General features: G+C 36.7%; 1 pseudogene; it reads right to left on the bottom strand.

The window, feature by feature from the left end:
• Positions 1–2,077: 2,077 nt before the first annotated feature.
• Positions 2,078–19,285, bottom strand: part of LOC122134280 — a 51,765-nt pseudogene continuing 34,557 nt past the window's right edge.

Genomic DNA, 19,285 nt, shown 5'->3' with positions numbered 1-19,285 from the left:
AGTTTTTTTAGAGAACTGTTATTTTAGACAATGTTGTATCGCTTTATTGTTTCCATTGCTACGCGTCATGCTGTTCATGTGGACACAAACCAGCCCATAACTAGATCTGTATGACGACATGGCTCGCTTGTGTTATTATCACAAACCAACTAAATCTGAACATAACTTGAACTGTGGGATTTTCAATAATACTGAAATTACTTTAGGACGCTGAGCGACGGTTTTAGTGTTTAGAGCGGGGTTTCTGATATCAGTGAGCGTCGGTAGTGGAGGCGGAGCGGAGTTGTGCGTGATAATTAAATGCTCGGAGCGCGGAGGAGAAATGGTGACGCTGCCACTCCGCTCCACATAGTCTGATCTGATGAAGCAACAAGATCATACAGATTAATAACAGTGAATGATCAACAACTCTCTCTTTATCATTTACACACAGAGACACTGGAGGAGATGAAAATATTCATATATTCATAGATCCATCACAGAATTAAACAGTTTAAAGTACAGAAACTAAATGTGGACGCTGACTTATTACTTATATTCTCCAAATATGTCTGTTACTAAACTTTGGCCATGTTTAAAAGATTTAAATAATAATATACTCCACAGTAGTTAAATATATCCAGTTTATAACGTGGATTCATCTTCACAGATCAGCGAGTTGACTTTCACTTCTGATTCTACTAAGATTTTTTAATTTCTCTCAGACAGATACAGTATTGGGTCCAGGTGTGAGAGTTTGATTCTCAGAGCTAGCGGAAAGTCAGAGCGAACAAGAAAAAAACCCTTCATCCTGTGACCAAACCCACAATTCTCAACCTGTAGAGAACAATGCACACAGTGTTAATTGTAGTTGAAGTGTTGTAGGTTTTGTTTATGTGAACGGTCTGGTCTCATGAGCAGGAGAGGAGATATAATGACAAAAGCTTTGCCACAAAAACTGGGGCTGCTGATAGAAATGAGATTATCCCTCTGCTGTTGATGCTCCAATGCTGGGTATTCTTCTGCAATGCTGTACTAGCTGCTGTTGAAAACTGTCCATTTGCTTTACGAGACTTAACATACACACAGAGCTGAATGTGAGATATTTTTTCATAGTGATATAAGGACAGTCGGTGGCGAAACAGAAAAAAACAGTGTCACTGTTGCTTCTCCCTCTTCTAATTTATTCATGATCTAATTACATAGGTCTACATTGTAAAAATGGCCTGTCTACATATCTGTAAAAGTATTTTTACTAGTTAAAATGTTATTTAAGATATCAGCTAATTCTTCTTTTCCACTAGTTGCAAGGACAATTTCAGATATCAACTGCTGCCTTTGATTGATATCAAGAATTACTTTGTTACTAGTAAAAAATGTGATTCTTGATATCACCAATTTAGTTGTTACTAGTTGAAATGTTAATTCTTGATATCAGTAAATGTATTTCAACATGTTACAATTGTTATTTCTGATATCTGAAAATGCATTTGCTGATATCAATATAATTTCTGATATCTAAAATTAGTTTCTTAGTAGTAACAATCACATTCAGAATGAACATTGCCACTAGTGACAATTAAATTGTTGATATCAAGAATAGACTGATATCAAAAATAAAGGTTTTTACTAGTAAGAATTGTATTTCTGATATGTGAAATTGTAATTTCAACTAGTAAGAAGAAAGTAATTCTTGATATCAACAATTAAATTTGAATGGCAGCCTATGGTGACATTTAACTAGTGAAAACTGAATTGTTGATATCAAGAGAATTAACATTGTTACTAGTGAAAATTGAATTGTTTGATATCAAGAATACATATCCTGCGAAATGAATAAAAGTCATTCGGCTTGCCATAGAAGCCACTCTTCTCGAGATGACACATATGTTTAATAAAATAAACACATATACAAAGGTTACACACTCAAATGTTAGACTGGATTAAAATATAAGAAAATGTACAAGTGATAAGTTGTCTATTTCTGAATTTCAGAATACAGTTATGATGATCTATATTAAATCTGGACAGCTCAGGATATAAGCCCATCACTGAAAATATCACATTGATTCTTGGTTTTCAGTGCTGTATAAAACACTCAACACTGCATACACACATTACACTTCCGTGCATTCATTTAACTTCACATCACTGATTCCTGTAGCGGCTCTTATTCACCATCAGCTGATCCTGAGGAAACTCAACTGACGTCTAAATACTGAGAGTCCTACACTAAAACACACAGACAGTCAGATATGAGTATGAGACATTACTGCTGTCACATCACATCAGCAGATCCAGCTCAGATACACACAGTATATTCATATTACAGTCAGAGATTTATGAATCAGAGTATGTGAGCGGAGCGCGGAGTGAAGCGGTGTGATTTTGACTGGAGCGAGGAGCGGATTTTTTAAAAGTTGGAGCGTTGTGGTTTTCATTCGCTCCAAGAGCGTTCCACCACCGCTCCGTCACGAGTACAATTCATGCCAACAGCCCGTAATATAACTGCATATTTAGCAAGAAATCACGTTAAACATATTTAGCTAGCTTGATAGATAAGGATCACTCAAATCAGAAAGAATGTGAAGGCTATGACGGCTATATGGACATGAGCGGGAAGTTATAGTTCTCAAGGATGTTTGATTCTTCTAAATACTGAATATTTTCAGCTGAAAGCATGATTTAAACCCTTTCGCACGTAAGTTTAAAATATTCTAGCTGAGCCCCCAGCGTTATTTTCTTTTTAGGCGACCGTTATTTTAGAATGTATCGCCTTATTGTTTCCATGGCGACGCGTCATGCTTGTCATGTGACACAACACAGCCATAATAGATCTGTATGACACATGGATCGCTTTTATTTCGTTTTTCCTGTTTTATTCAAAATATTTGCAAAGATACTCACTATATTATGAAATATCTGATATTCCGATTCTGAAATATGTGCAAGTAAATGTATTTGGTAGCTTGAACACTTTTATATCGACCGTGTTAGTTGATCTATACCGGGTGATGGGCGCCGCCATGTTAGTTCGCGCTGAACCCGAGCTGTGGGATTTACAACACGCAAATTCATCCTCTCCTCCCGAAAACTCATAAAAGTAAGTCCGCGGTAAACTGGGAGAAGAGCAGAGTAAACTTTAGTTACCTACACAATCTGTATATGATATCAATAAAAACATGTCGTCAGATTATATTTGTAAAGATCATTATTGCCGTTTCCATAGACATCAGCGTGTATTTTGCAAACTGTAAATGTATGTTTTTGCTAGTACTCATGTGTATTTAAATGTCTGAAACTTTAAATAAGCATTAAATGGTTGAAAACACTGAATATTTGTGATAATATTCAGCGCGTCCGATCTGGCTCTGTGCCAGTCAAAGCGCGAGAGCGGATTTAAATTCAGCAGTTGATGACGTGACGCACTGAAAGTTCTAATCACACCGGTGTGATCGTACGCGTCAAAGGGTTAAACACGTAGACTACTACAACACTTAATTATTCACACGGAGTCGCTTTCTCAATAATGCATTCAAACAAATGTAATCTTACAGAGCAGAAATCTGTAGAAGAAATGCATCGATCCGTAGGTAAAATAACTGGAGAAAACGTTTCATCACAAACTAAATTTGCACCGCAAAAAGCAGCAGTTATACCTTTTAATGCTGACATATGTTATTTGTCATGTGGTAGGAAAAAAGTTTGCACACTAGTGTTCCAATAAACCACTTTGAAACTCTTCTTGTCTTTATTTATTTATTTTTTAATATACGTTATGAAGTGAGCGCGGAGTGGAGCTAAACTTTGGCCATTTTAAAAGATTTAAATAATAATATACTCACAGTAGTATAATGTCTCCAGTTTTCTAACGTGGATCAGCTTTCAGATCAGAGAGTAACTTCACTTCTGATTTTTGTAGTTTATTCCAAGACAGATCCAGATCTCTCAGGTGTGAGGGGTTTGATCTCAGAGCTGAAGCCAGAGCAGAACAACCTTCATCTGTGACGCCACAATCACTCAACCTGTAGAGAACAATGACACAGTGTTTAATTGTAGTTGAAGTGTGTGTAGTTTGTTATTGACTCTGGTTCTCAGAGCAGGAGAGGAGATATAATGACAAGCATTGCCACAAACTGCTGCTGATAGAATGAGATTTCTGCATGTTGATGCTCAATGCTGCTGTTTGAAACTGTCATGTGCTTCAGGACTGAACAGACACACAGAGCTGAATGTGAGATATTGTTTCATAGTGATATAAGGACAGATCTGTCTGGAGAAACAGTCACTTGCTCCTCTAATTACGATTTACGGTTTACCTAAAAATGAAGATTAAAAATCATAAAAATCCCACAGACTTACATTGACGAAATGTTCAGATGAGCCAAGACTATTCAAACTCTGTCAAAATTCAAATGTAAACAAACTGAAGGCCTTTAGACTCCATTTAGCTGCCATTCTATGAACTATTTCTAGACCATTCAAACTCATTTAACCTTCCTTTCTGTCTAATATTTCTAATCTATCAATCATCTATATGGGGCAGTCGTGGTCTAATGGTTAGAGAGTCTGATTGTAACCCACAGGCAGGGATGTACTGGTCATCAGTCGGGAAGAGATAAACAACACAAGTGTCTTGATCCATTCAGATGTGACACAGAATGTGTTCTACAGTCGTGTGATATGAGAACATTAAAGCTTCTGTAGTGATGCTGGCTGAAAACAGACACCACAATTAAATTAAATCATTAAAGCTTCTTATTGAAGACAAACACATGAGACTATCAGAGAGATGATCTTACCACAGTTTCTGATGTAAAAAAGTTGGCACCTCATAGTTGCAATTCTTGTCTTTCTGTCCCCAAATTTAAGACATCTTATAATTAAGACTTTCTGTATCAATGTAGAGTTTACATGGCCTTAAATTTAAATGATTTAACTGAAGACTTTTTAAGGACCCGCGGAAACCCTAAGAACATAGTTCAGTTCAGTTCAAACATTTCTGTCAATGCATTTGGCAAAAAGCTTTTGTTGACAATGCATTTTATCTTTGAAACTTGAGGAAAAAAGTGCAACTTTGGCGTCCCTGTTGTTTGTGTGTAGTGATGTGATGATGATTTAAATAACAGATTTCCAAACACTCCAAACAGTGTCCCCTTGAACTTGGTAAAAAGATCATCTGTTTACCATCTTGACTGGAAAATGCTGTTTTCATGGTCAGTTTTTTATTTATTATTTGCTAATGGTAGTGAATGTTTACATTAGAGTGCAGGTCCTACTACAACTGAAATTAATATGAGGAGCGTCTGGAAAACTAGCGACCTCTCCTGGTTGAAGACAGTATTAACATCATAAACTGAAAGCAGTCTTTATGTGACTTACATTTCAAATATTTTAACATTGATCATCCGCGTCTAAAACGATCCAGCAGGCCGTACTAAAAGACATCGCGGGTTGTATACGGCAGTTTTCAGTTTCTTATAAGCAAAAATAGATTGCATTAGTGCCCCCATTTGTCGGCTGTCAACGTCACTTTATCTGACACATTTTCTTTGATGATGAATCAGCAGCCGACGGTCGTTGGATGAACTTCTCCAGAACCTCCAGATGGCCAGTCCACCCCTGCATGTAGCGCGTCACACTACAGATTATTATATAATTACAGCACAACCGTTGTGAATTTATGACAGCACTACCAATCTCAGATTCAGATCTACGCGAATCACATGGTCGTCTCTCAGAGGTAGGAAAATACGGAAATATGTCCCTGCAAATAGACTGTTTTATGTATAATCACACTATTCATTACACAGCTGAGCTTTATAGTGCTATTTTAATCTGTATTAATATGTGTGGAGTAGTGGGTGTGTGTGTATGTGTGTGTGGGTGTGTGTGTGTGTGTGTGTGTGTGTGTTCATCACTCAAGGATATAAAAACCTGAGATCAGCTACACTGTGAGATATTATTCATACTTAGTGTAAATTGTGGCAGACAGTACTTACACCTCAATGTATTGCAGTGCTTTACAAAACAGTAGGTAATAACATATTCTTTATATGATTCTATTGATTATAAACAGATGCTGTCTTCTAGTGTCCTTCCTTGTGTCTATTCCTAAAGCCCCCTACACCTGCTCCTAATCACACTGAAGCTGCTGATCAGTAAAGCTGTTCTTGAAGCTGCAGGAAGAGACTCACGCTTCTGAGTTTGGGAACAATATGAGCTGCATGTGATTGATTCTCCAGAACATCTGATCAACGTGAGGACACCACATATAATTTCAATTATATACATGTTAGACATTTTATTTCCATGTTTTGAATATTTTCTTATGTTTTCTTTAAATATAAACACCTCTCTGAGCTAATATACAATGGAATAAACTGAGAAGAATGCAGATTTGTACTCGGGTCGGTCTCCTCAAAAGCCCACTGTTCTTACTCTCTCACTTATCTGACTGCTTTCTTTAGTAATTTTGTCTGCTAACAGTCAAGCCTTTGCTAACAGGACGAGCTATTAGCACTTAGTGTAACAGAATCCATTTAAAGGTGTTGCTAATGCAGAAACAGATTTAACATGAACACAGAAGTCCACACATGAACAAGAAACAAAGACACACAATGTTTTACTTTCTGTATCTCTGTATCTTGACACAGCTATTGTGTTTTCTGGCTTTTTGGATGATTTGTTTTTCACTTCACAAATATTTTACAGTGTGTCATATATAATCTTACCACAGTTTCTCCAGTTTACAGCGAGGATCCTCCAGTACAGCACAGAGACGCTTCACTCCCGAGACTCCTAGATTATTCTCAGACAGATCCAGATCTCTCAGGTGTGAGGGGTTTGATCTCAGAACTGAAGTCAGAGCAGAACAACCTTCATCTGTGACGCCACAATCACTCAACCTGTAGAGAACAATGACACACTCTTCACTCTCTCAGATCAGATCAGTTTAGCTGTGAATCCATTAGTAAAGAGAAAGTACAAATCAATGTGTGATGAATCATTGGACTGAGATTTAAAATGTCAAAGAACAAAAACATGATCATAAATCATTTAAAGTGGAAGTGAAGCAGACAGTTAAGTTAACATTATTTAGTAAAGTGATTTCCACTTTGATTAAAAAATATATAACAAACGTGATTAATGTAACCATTTAAAGAAAAAAGGTTGTTTTGTTTTAGCTTTTGGAGCAAGGGCGTCTCCATCTTGCAGTAGAAAATCTTGTTACCACACTAATTTTTATCTCAACACACATAACATTAATATCACCTTAATTTGGATGACTGATAGTATACTAGGAAATTAGCCCCTTTCACACAGTAATACTAGTAAATTGCCGACTTTACTGGTAAATTCAAAAATGCGCTGTTAGCCCCTTTCACACAGTAATACTAGTAAATTGCCGACTTTACTGGTAAATTCAAAAATGCGCTGTTCACACAGTCAAAGACATACCGTCTTTTTTTGCGGAAATGCACCATTCACACATCCGTTCCAAAATACTGTGGTAAATTCTGTGACATCATTAACCTCTAAACAGCTGCACTTGTATTTATAGGGGTAGCTATATGCGGTCAGTATTTTTGTTGATGTTTCATTTTTGTTTCAAACTTTAGCATTCATGCAACTGCTTTTGTTACAGAAACATCGTAATAGACGACTACAAACCAAAATACTGAACTATAGAAGAAAAAAATGTTGTCTGTTGTCGCTGGCATCCGAAGGCAGCTACCTGCAGCTAAAAAAAGTTGGCACCTCATAGTTGCAATTCTAGTCTTTCTGTCCCAAAATTTAAGACCTCTTATAATTAAGACTTTCTGTATCATTTTACATGGCCTTAAATTTAAACGATTTAACTGAAGACTTTTTAAGGACCCGCGGAAACCCTAAGAACATAGTTCAGTTCAGTGCAAACATTTCTGTCATGCATTTGGCAAAAAGCTTTTGTTGACGATGCATTTTATCTTTGAAACTTGAGGAAAGTGCAACTCTGGCGTCCCTGTTGTTTGTGTGTAGTGATGTGATGATGATTTAAATAACAGATTTCCAAACACTCCAAACACTGTCCCCCTTGAACTTGGTACAAAGATCATCTGTTTACCATCTTGACTGGAAAATGCTGTTTTCATGGTCAGTTTTTTATTTATTATTTGCTAATGTTAGTGAATGTTTACATTAGAGTTCAGGTCCTACTACACTGAAATTATCATATATATGAGGAGCGGCTGGAAACTAGCGACCTCTCCTGGTTGAAGACAGTATTAACATCATAAACTGAAAGCAGTCTTTATGTGACTTGCTTTTCAAATATTTTAACATTGATCATCCCAGCGTCTAAAACGATGCAGCGGGCCGTGCTAAAACACATCGCGGGTTGTATACGGCAGTTTCAGTTTCTTATAAGCAAAGATAGATTGCATTAGTGCCCCCTTTTGTCAGCTGTCAGCGTCACTTTATCTGACACTTTTTCTTTGATGATGAATCAGCAGCCGACGGTCGTTGGATGGACTTCTCCAGAACCTCCAGATGACCAGTCCACCCTGCATGTAGCGCGTCACACTACAGATTATTATATAATTACAGCACAACCGTTGTGAATTTTTATGACAGCACTACTAATCCTCAGATTCAGATCTACATGAATCACATGGGTCGTCCCTGTCAGAGGTCGGAAAATACGGAAATACGTCCCCCTGCAAACAGTCTGTCTTATGTTTAATCACACTATTCATTACACAGCTGAACTTTATAGTGCTATTTTGATCTGTAATAATATGTATGGAGTAGTGGTGTGTGTGTGTGTGTGTGTGTGTGTGTGTGTGTGTTTCTCCATCACTCAAGGATATAAAAACCTGAGATCACCTACACTGTGAGATATTATTCATACTTAGTGTAAATTGTGGCAGATAGTACTTACACCTCAATGTATTGCAGTGCTTTACAAAACAGTAGGTAATAACATATTCTTTATATGATTCTATTGATTATAACAGATGCTGTCTTCTAGTGTCCTTCCTTGTGTCTATTCCTAAAGCCCCCTACACCTGCTCCTAATCACACTGAAGCTGCTGATCAGTAAAGCTGTTCTTGAAGCTGCAGGAAGAGACTCACGCTTCTGAGTTTGGGAACAATATGAGCTGCATGTGATTGATTCTCCAGAACATCTGATCAACGTGAGGACACCCACATATAATTTAAATTATATACATGTTAGACGTTTTATTTCCATGTTTTGAATATTTTTCTTATGTTTTTTCTTTAATATAAACACCTCTCTGAGCTAATATACAATGGAATAAATGAGAAGAAATGCAGATTTGTACTCGGGTCGGTCGCCTCAAAATCCCCTGTTTCTTACTCTCTCACTTATCTGACTGGTTTCTTTTAGTAATTTTTATCTGCTAACAGTCAAGCCTTTGCTAACAAGACGAGCTATTAGCACTTAGTGTAACAGATCCATTTAAAGGTGTTGCTAATGCAGAAACAGCTTTAACATGAACAACACAGAAGTCCACACATGAACAAGAAACAAAGACACAATGTTTTAACTTTCTGTATCTCTGTATCTTGATTACAGCTATTGTGTTTTCTGGCTTTCTGGGTGATTTGTTTTTCACTTCACAAATATTTTACAGTGTGTCATATATAATCTTCCCACAGTGTCTCTCCATTTACAGTGAGGATCCTCCAGTCCAGCACAGAGACTCTTCACTCCCGAGTCTCCTAGATTATTCAGAGACAGATCCAGATCTCTCAGGTGTGAGGGGTTTGATCTCAGAGCTGAAGTCAGAGCAGACAATCTTCATCTGTGACGTCACAATGTCTCAACCTGTAGAGAACAATGACACACTCTTCACTCTCTCAGATCAGATCAGTTTAGCTGTGAATCCATTAGTAAAGAGAAAGTACAAATCAATGTGTGATGAATCACTGGACTGAGATTTAAAATGTCACAGAACAAAAACATGATCATAAATCATTTAAAAGTGGAAGTGAAGCAGACAAGTTACATTATTTAGTAAAGTGTTTTCCACTTTGATTAAAAAATATATAACAAACGTGATTAATGTAACCATTTAAAAAAAAAAAAGGATGTTTTGTTTTAGCTTTTGGAGCAAGAGCGTCTCCATATTGCAGTAGCACCGCGTGTGACGTAACGGTTGTTCGCTTCGATGGCCAGATGCAGTGGGCCGTAATATAAGCATTTCTTTACATTCTGAACACACAAATGTTATTTTAACACAAAAATAATTTGGTTTTCACCATAATTTGGATGAATATTCAACATCAAACTGTCTATAGCCCCTTTCACACAGTAATACCAGTAAATTGCCGTAAAATTACCGGAACGACTTTACCGGTAAATTCAAAAATGCGCTGTTCACACGGTCAACGACATTCCGTCTGTTTTCCGGAAAAGCACCATTCACACATCAGTTCCAAAATACTGGTAAATTCTGTGACATCATTAACCTCTAAACAGCTGCGCTTGTATTTATAGGGGTAGCTATATGCGGTCAGTATTTTTGTTGATGTTTCTTTTTTGTTTCAAACTTTAGCATTCATGCAACTGCTTTTGTTACAGAAACATCGTAATAGACGACTACAAACCAAAATACTGAACTATAGAAGAAAAAAAAATGTTGTCTGTTGTCGCTGGCATCCGAAGGCAGCTACCTGCAGCTAAAAAAAGTTGGCACCTCATAGTTGCAATTCTAGTCTTTCTGTCCCAAAATTTAAGACCTCTTATAATTAAGACTTTCTGTATCATTTTAGAGTTTACATGGCCTTAAATTTAAACGATTTACCTGAAGACTTTTTAAGGACCCGCGGAAACCCTAAGAACATAGTTCAGTTCAGTGCAAACATTTCTGTTATGCATTTGTTGACAATGCATTTTACCTTTGAAACTTGAGGAAAGTGCAACTCTGGCGTCCCTGTTGTTTTTGTGTGTAGTGATGTGATGATGATTTAAATAAACAGATTTCCAAACACTACAAACAGTGTCCCCCTTGAACTTGGTAAAAAGATCATCTGTTTACCATCTTGACTGGAAAATGCTGTTTTCATGTGGTCCGTTATTTATTTATTATTTTGGCTAATGTTTAAGTGAATGTTTACATTAGAGTGCAGGTCCTACTACACTGAAATTAATATGAGGGAGCGCTGGAAATACTAGCTACATCCCAGCAAACTATGGTCCCGACGGCGACGTCGTGTCCCCGGCCAAAAATAGTCGCGGTACGGCATAAATCGGTAGAATATGTGTACACAGAACATTTCCTAAAATGCATTCAGATACGTTTGTACTTGTCCTATAGTTCTATTGGGGTTGCATGAATAATTGTTACTTTGAATCTTTTATCTACGTGTAGTCAATATATAGGCCTACCCGTGTTGTAAATCGTTGTGAGAGGACGTCACTAGGTGACGTCTTTTACACATGCATTACGCGTCCATCATGACCCTCTATGTCTATTGTAACATCCTTGTTCAATATTCAGAAGCTGTGCTTACACCTTGGTTAATAATTGCAATAGTTAATTTAAGTGCTCCCAAGCAGTTTTTAAGAGGGTTTTAAAGAGGTTCTGAATAGACTCCACTGACGTCTTTTACTGACGTCTTTTACACGTCTACTCACGGTTGTGAAAAGACGTCCAAGCATGACTAGCAGGGGAAAAAAAGTGTATACAAAGTAATATATTTACTTTATCTTGTTTAAATAAATTAATCACAAAGTGCCCAGTGTGGGTTAAGTGATTGCAAAGGCCACACTGCAATTAAGTCATTATTTCAACCTGTTTTATGTATTCGTTGTTATTATTTTTTAATGGAATCTATGCATATACATGTAAACAGATATATATCCGGTCGTCATGTCGGGCTGAGTTGTATGTAATTTTGCCAAAACGGACCTCCTCATACATCTGTGAGTTCCAGATCTTGAAGTTCAGATGAAAGTCAGCAGAAGTCTGGGAAGACTGTCTGATGATCTCGGATCCAATTCAGCGTCGCAATGGATGCACAAACATGAAAAAATCTCATCCTGATTGGCTTTTCCCTGCGCCCAGTCCTAAGGAACTTCGCACGAGACGGTTTTTTTTCCGATTCCGGCGAGGCCTGTAGTAAGGAACTTCTGATCTCTCTTTTCCTCCTCATATCCTTCTTCACTGAGGCTTTTAAAGATGTCATTGCAGTAATTGGATGTCTTTGTGATGTTTGTGTTCTGGCTGTTTCCCCCCTCCATCTGTAAAACCTCAACTGGGTTCTTCATTCACTCCTTCTCTCTCTCCCTATGATGTAGAGCTGTGTGTAGAGGCTGTTCAGGAGGCTCTCGTTCTCCTGGAGTTTTCAGTCCCTCACCTCATCTGCCATACTTGTCGTCCATGCTGGTTTTGTCTACTCTTTGACTCTCTTAGTTCATCATTCACTGCTTGAAGTCATGTGTTTTCAGAGACGCTGTAAACGCTCGTTGTTGTTCAGACAGAAGACAGAGATCCTCCTCCAGATATGCTTCCTCTCCATCTGCTCTCTGAAATATACAAGAACAACTGATAAAATATCTCAAAATAAAGGATGTGTGAATTAAACTCTAACCGATAGAGATTTCAGTCTTGTGTTTTCATATAATTTCAAGGTTGTTGATCTGTTTAACTCTGGGTAAATTAAAATCATAACTCATCTCTCTGTTCAGGACTCAACTTGAGCATGGTACTCTCATCCGCAGCAAAACACTAAGGGTGTGTGAACAGGGAAGTGTGTCAGGAGCACAAGAGCAATAAAACAATCTCCTCACAGAGTCTTCACACCTTCAATCATCACACACACGATTATCCTCACCTGGGGTCAGAGGGTCACTGCGCATCACTGAGTTCAGGATGGAAGATGAACCCAGGATCTTTCATCTCAAGACACACAGCTGTGATCAGGAGATGAAGATCTCTGACTGCCCCCAGATCCTGAGAACACACACATAATATCACCTCTTTTGCTGTAAACATTGATGATTGACAGAAGTAGAACTGCACACCGTCCTATGTACGCCCAAAACACCTTTACATCATGATCATCTGACCTGGACGCTTCTCCACATGTGTGAATGGTGTGCCACAAAGACGTTTGTCCTTCCCTAATAAAGCAAACTCTTAGCAATGCTGTGAGGTTTTCCTGCCCGCACATCTCGGTCCCATACAGGGGTCCAATCATCCAAACAAATAGTCAAATTTACATTTATCTTGAGGAAAAACCCGTGTCTATATGAAAGAAAAGCTCAAGGCTTCAGATCTCTAATAGGCATACTAACATAGTATTACAGTCACCGCCAGCACACTGAATACTGATATTTTGTCTATGACAAACTGAAGTACTGCCTAAGACAGAACACTAACCGCAGCTTCTAACAAGACGATTATAAAGCAAGCCAAACAACTCCTATACTGATTCGAGCTGCACTTCTGGGTAAGTGTGTTATTACTGTTCTTCATGATAAAAACCCTAGAACGACTGCTACCTACTGTCTAGTCTATGTACATGTTTCATGTTTAAAAATATCACTATTGTCATACCTGTAGGGCTATACACTATTTCCTCTATGAATGCATATCGAATATGATGTAGTCTATTGTTTACATCAAATTTCATGCTTTAATTCATCGTGCATCTGTGTTCTTTAATCTTGAATCATAAACGCTGTTTCGCTTCAAAAGTGTGTCTCGATGACTGTAATTCTGTAAAATGCAAATCATGTTTTTTGCATTCTGAGTGCTGACGAAAAGGCACAAAACATTTGTTTTCATTTTTTTGTGGTTTTTTCCCCACTTTTTTTCAGTTTTTCTTCCTCAGCTAATGTTCTAATATTAATAAGATATCTCACAATAAGACATGTTTACATAAATCCACAAGAAGAAATAATTGAAGTTATAAAATGACCTCATTAAAAGTTTACATCCCCTCGACCTCACTCCAGTACTGTGTTGTTTATCTGCAGATCCACAGCTTGTGTTTTGTGTTTAGTGAAGTTGTTCAGTGAGTCTCTTGTTTTGTTCCTGACAGTAAACTGTCTGCTGTTCTTCAAAAAATCATTCAGCTCCCACTAGTCTTTGGTTTTCCAGCATTTCTTGTAGCTGAACCCTTTCCCAGCTGTATATTTTGAGATCCATCTTTTCAGTCACTGAAGACAACCTTGAGGATGTTTTTATCTTCTGCACCAAGTGAGTGTTTTGAACCTTCTGTAATAGTTGTGTTTTTAGTCCCTCAGTTGTCTTTCAGAGGTGAAAAGGCTCTCCCCCCGCCCCATCATAGACACACTTAACCACGGGTGGATCATTCAGGTTCCTGGACACCACTCTCTCTCAGCACCTAAGTGATACGCTCACATCGACTCCCATCGTGATAAGGCTCAGCAGAGCTGTACTTCCTTCTGTCTTCAAAACATCCCCAAGAAGAGCACCATCCTCCATAATTAACAACTAACCTGAATCAGTACCTGTTTCGTAATTCATTCCTTCTCTAATTACTGCCTTCGTTCTCATTACATTTACATACTAATGCAGGGATCTCTTTATTTATACTAGCTGTAATATAGCGTAATAAGCACAAAATCTGTACATAAATCGTCTGTTGTTTCCAGATTCATACACATGTAGTATTATTATTGTTAATGTACTATTTAAATGTTTTCTGCTCTCATGCTCAGATATGCTATGTATGTACCAGAGCACCTTAAAAACCACCACAAATTCTGCGCACACTTGATAAAGCTGATTCTGAATGCTGAGTCTCTCTTGTGGACTGCTATGCACATCTTTTAATGTGAAATAATCTTATTCAGATCAGTAACTAATAAAAAACAACATCACTAAATTTAAACCTTACAAAAATGTTGGTATCAACATAAAAGTGAAATAATAATCAAAAAAAATCTACAACAATATAATGTATCTTAAAAAAAAAAAAATAATCTAATACCAACATATGTATGGATTACAAAAACAATTTCACCGCGCTGTTCGAACAACTTCCACCCATCAAAACCGCTTATGTAAAATAAACAACATAGACCATTAACAAAAATCAACTTACTTTAAAAAACAAACAACATTACAAACCATAAACTGTTAATCATAAATTCATAATCCTTCAAAAATTTCCACCAAATACACAATGCTTATTAAAACCTATAAATAAATAATAGGAACAATTCAACTTGTTATACAACCCTTCATCAACAGAAGAGTTAACAATTACTAGTATAGAACCACCACGGGGCCAAATAAAAGTTTCCGTTCACCCATCACCAGTTCCCACACTACCTTTTTCTATTAAAACCAAAAATTTCACCATCAATTGAATGTGTAACTTCTAGTTTTAACATCATCAATGTTTAACGAATTACCATCAAAAATTTCATTTACCAATTACCAATCAATACATAACTTAACTAAGTTCTAAAATTCCAAGTTTAAATTAAGCAAGTACAGAAATCAACACACAATAATTACTTGGTCTAGTCAAAACATCACTTAAAATCCACTATACCCCCTATACACACTATTTTAAACATACACCAGTAGTAAACTGTAACAAGAACTATAACACGCTACCTTAACAATACACTAATGAAGTATAGTGTTGCTGCACCCACCTATAAAACACATTCCACAACTCATATCTGGTGTCCTGAATATTTTTAAACTACACCTGGATTTTAACCAACAGATCACACTAATAATAATATTATTTCTCAGTACAATAACAATATACACTTATATACAAACAAAATATACATGCCACACCATATTTCTAACAAACTGTAACCTGAGATCATATTTCCCTTCGGAACGTCCAAACATAAACAATAATATAACACACAAAAAACAACCAAACTCCTCCAACCACACAACTGGACTTCTACACCTGAAAACTTCTCATGAACACAACGTATAACAAAACAAACATAATTCCTATATCATGATAATCATGTTAAAGGCTACACAATGATGTGTCCATCACACTTACATAGAGAGTATTTACCAACCACTAATGCTATTTTAACACAACACAACACAATTACCTCTAACACCCAGGAGACGCCCCTTTCGCACCATTGACGGTGATCTATATTTATTTGTTCATAGTCAATTTCCCTCCCACTCACTGGAGAAACACAAAAATGACCCCCTCACACAAACTAATCCCCTACAATCACCATGATAAAAATAAAGCGGAACACCAGCACTTGAACTTCTTTAATAGAAATACCAATCACACATCAATAATTCACCCACAACATACCACCCCACTCAACAAACAACTCAGAGAGTAGCTGGAAGCGTTCACCTCAGAATACAAAATGGTTTAGTCTTGTGTTACCCCATGATCATAATAGAGACAACAAAAACCTACCATAACCCACCACTCACAACCACCTTCATCTACTTAGATAACTTAACCACGTCTACAATAACAACTACACTTTCTTCTTATTACTCCACACAAACACAAGTCACCCAACAACCACTCAGGCACTACAATAACCTTTTTCAAGACAAACAAAAATCCACCTCCTTACATAAGCATAGCTACGACGAAAAAACCCCACTAGTTCCCTATGAACACCGTTAAGTATTTCCGTAAACAAATCGATACTACACTCCTTAACAAATACTATGGAAACATTAACACTAACACATCTACACTCCACCTTAATCATATACGAAAAACAATGTATGACCCTACACTCCTCACCTGTATCCACCGTCAGGGAACTCATCTATCACGTAACATCTACAAACAGAAAACACTTGTACCGTGTCAACATTCATTGTCGTTTCTTACAATGTACCACACCCCACCACAAACCAACAATATACAATCACAACTACCACACACACTACTCAATCCAAACAACAAAAAATCTCTTAATCACAAAACTAACACTCCCAAACGAATCAGTGCCACAACCTCCTCGTCTCTATCTTGAAACACGAATTTCTTACCCCTTCATTCAGCCACTTCCTTTTTTCACACACCCCCAACACCCTCCCTCACCTAACCTCCCATGTAAAATACTATAATATCACGTCAGATTAAACATTGGTTACACCACTTGGTAACAACACAACACAACCACACCACCCAACATCTCATTTTGTAACACCTTCACACATCACTCTGAGGGGGTGATTTACCTCAATTGTTTATAATAAATAAAATATTCAACATCTAAAGTATTTTTAAATTAATCAAAACTTAAAATTATAGCTGTTAAATACTGAAATTATTAACAAACATTTCTTGAAAAAACACAACTGTGCCATAAAAATAAATCATTAGTCAAATGACCAGCATGTTATTTCAATCAATAGAAAGTAAGATAAAAATTACATCCCACACAACAATCAACTGTAACAAATTCACAATTATTATCTTTTAAGGAAGCAGCCTCTATCATAATTACAACGATCGGTAGAAAAATACATACTGTTCAAACCACAAACAAACTCAAACTACAAAACAAAACCAATGTTCAAATTGCTTGCAAAATATAACAAACTTCAACTACCTCTCCTACTTCCATCACTCATAGGCACATCTTTTAAAAAGGGGGTCCCACCACGCCCCTTTACCCTTACCACACATTCAACCCCTTTCAACAACATCCCAAAAATTTCGGAAAAATTAAAATAAACACATCACATCCCGCCAACACTCCTCCACACCCAAAATACTTAAGGGACCCACCTTCAACAACCACACACCGCACCGGGAAAACACTTGCGATGTCAAATCATTCGTACACACAACGTAAACTTATTCTTCACACCCTCCGTTAACCAAACTAGGACAACCGATTTTTCGCTGGCGTCCGTACCGTTCTCCTCTGCTCCTCCACAATTGTAAGTTACCTTTGCTTATGTTTATTTTCCCCTGTCATATAACTGGTTGCATTAACATTACCAACACCTTACTACAAGGATTCAGGACGTTCAACATTACCGTTAAAACCTTCATATTCAACAAATCAACACAAACATATCACACACTGGTTAACCATAAGAGAAAAAAAGAACTTCTCAATCGCTGCAAACAGTACTGCACTGAGTCTTATGTTTAAATCCCTCTACCTCATACAACAGGCTCAGCGTTTTAATTAAGTTGCTAAAAATCTTAACCCAACCTACACAGTAGTGGGGTTCTGTGTGTGTGTGTGTGGTGTAGGGTGTGTGTTTCCCCCCCACACAAAAAATAGAAAAAACCTGAGATCCCTTCCCTTTCCACACTCAAAGACATTCATTCACTACATCCTCAAAACCTTGTCGAACTACAACATTTTCAACACAAACCCCTCTCATTCCATTCCCCACCCCCTCACATAATAACACACCCCTTCTATCCTTTCTGTTGAATATCAAAAAAATGCTTACACATATCACATCATATCTTGTGTCTTTTCATAAACACACATTTACCACAACACCTTCCTCCCACTCAACTGCTGATCAGTATAACTGTTCCCCAATCTGCGGAAGATACTCCACGGCTGTGCTGAAATATACCAACAACTTCCACACCATATGATTGGATAATCCTAACACCACATGCTTCTCAATATGGAGGACACTAAACCATAATTAAAAACAATATATCCAAAAAAAACATAACACATTGTATTAAAATAATTATAAAAAAACACACATTCACCATTTCCTTTAAAATTCACCATATCTAAAAAATTCATCATTACAATGGGACAAAAATGAGAAGAAATCAGAATAACCACGCGGGGGTCGGTCCCTCGCAAACACCCACTGTTCTTACTCTCTCACGTAATAAAAAAAAGTTGGCTTTACTATTTATTTCAACCCAACTATCTCCAGCCTTTAATAATAATAAAACTTTAAAACTTTAATTTAAATAAAAAAAAAAAAAATTGTAAAAAATAATATATAAAAAATAAAATAAACAAATAATAATACAACAATTTTATAAATAAAAAAAATAATAAAACTTAAAATTACAATTCATATACTAAATTTAAACGCTATTCACATTTTATAAAAAATGGGTGAATTATAAATTTAATCGAACATAAATAATTAAATGCATTAAATATATAATCTTACCAAATTAAATAAATCGTATACCATGAGATCCAATTATATATATAAAAAATATAAAAAAAGAGTCTTAAAAATATTACCAATACAGATTATATTATTTAAATGTTACAAATTGGATCTCAGAGCTGAAATAATATAAAAATAACCTTCATAATGAAAAAAAAATAACAATAAAAAAT

This window comes from Cyprinus carpio, unplaced genomic scaffold (genome assembly GCF_018340385.1).
Source record: "Cyprinus carpio isolate SPL01 unplaced genomic scaffold, ASM1834038v1 S000006655, whole genome shotgun sequence".
Taxonomy (NCBI): Eukaryota; Metazoa; Chordata; class Actinopteri; order Cypriniformes; family Cyprinidae; genus Cyprinus; species Cyprinus carpio.
The sequence above is the reverse complement of the archived record's forward strand: the minus strand, read 5'-3'. Positions and strand labels throughout refer to the sequence as shown.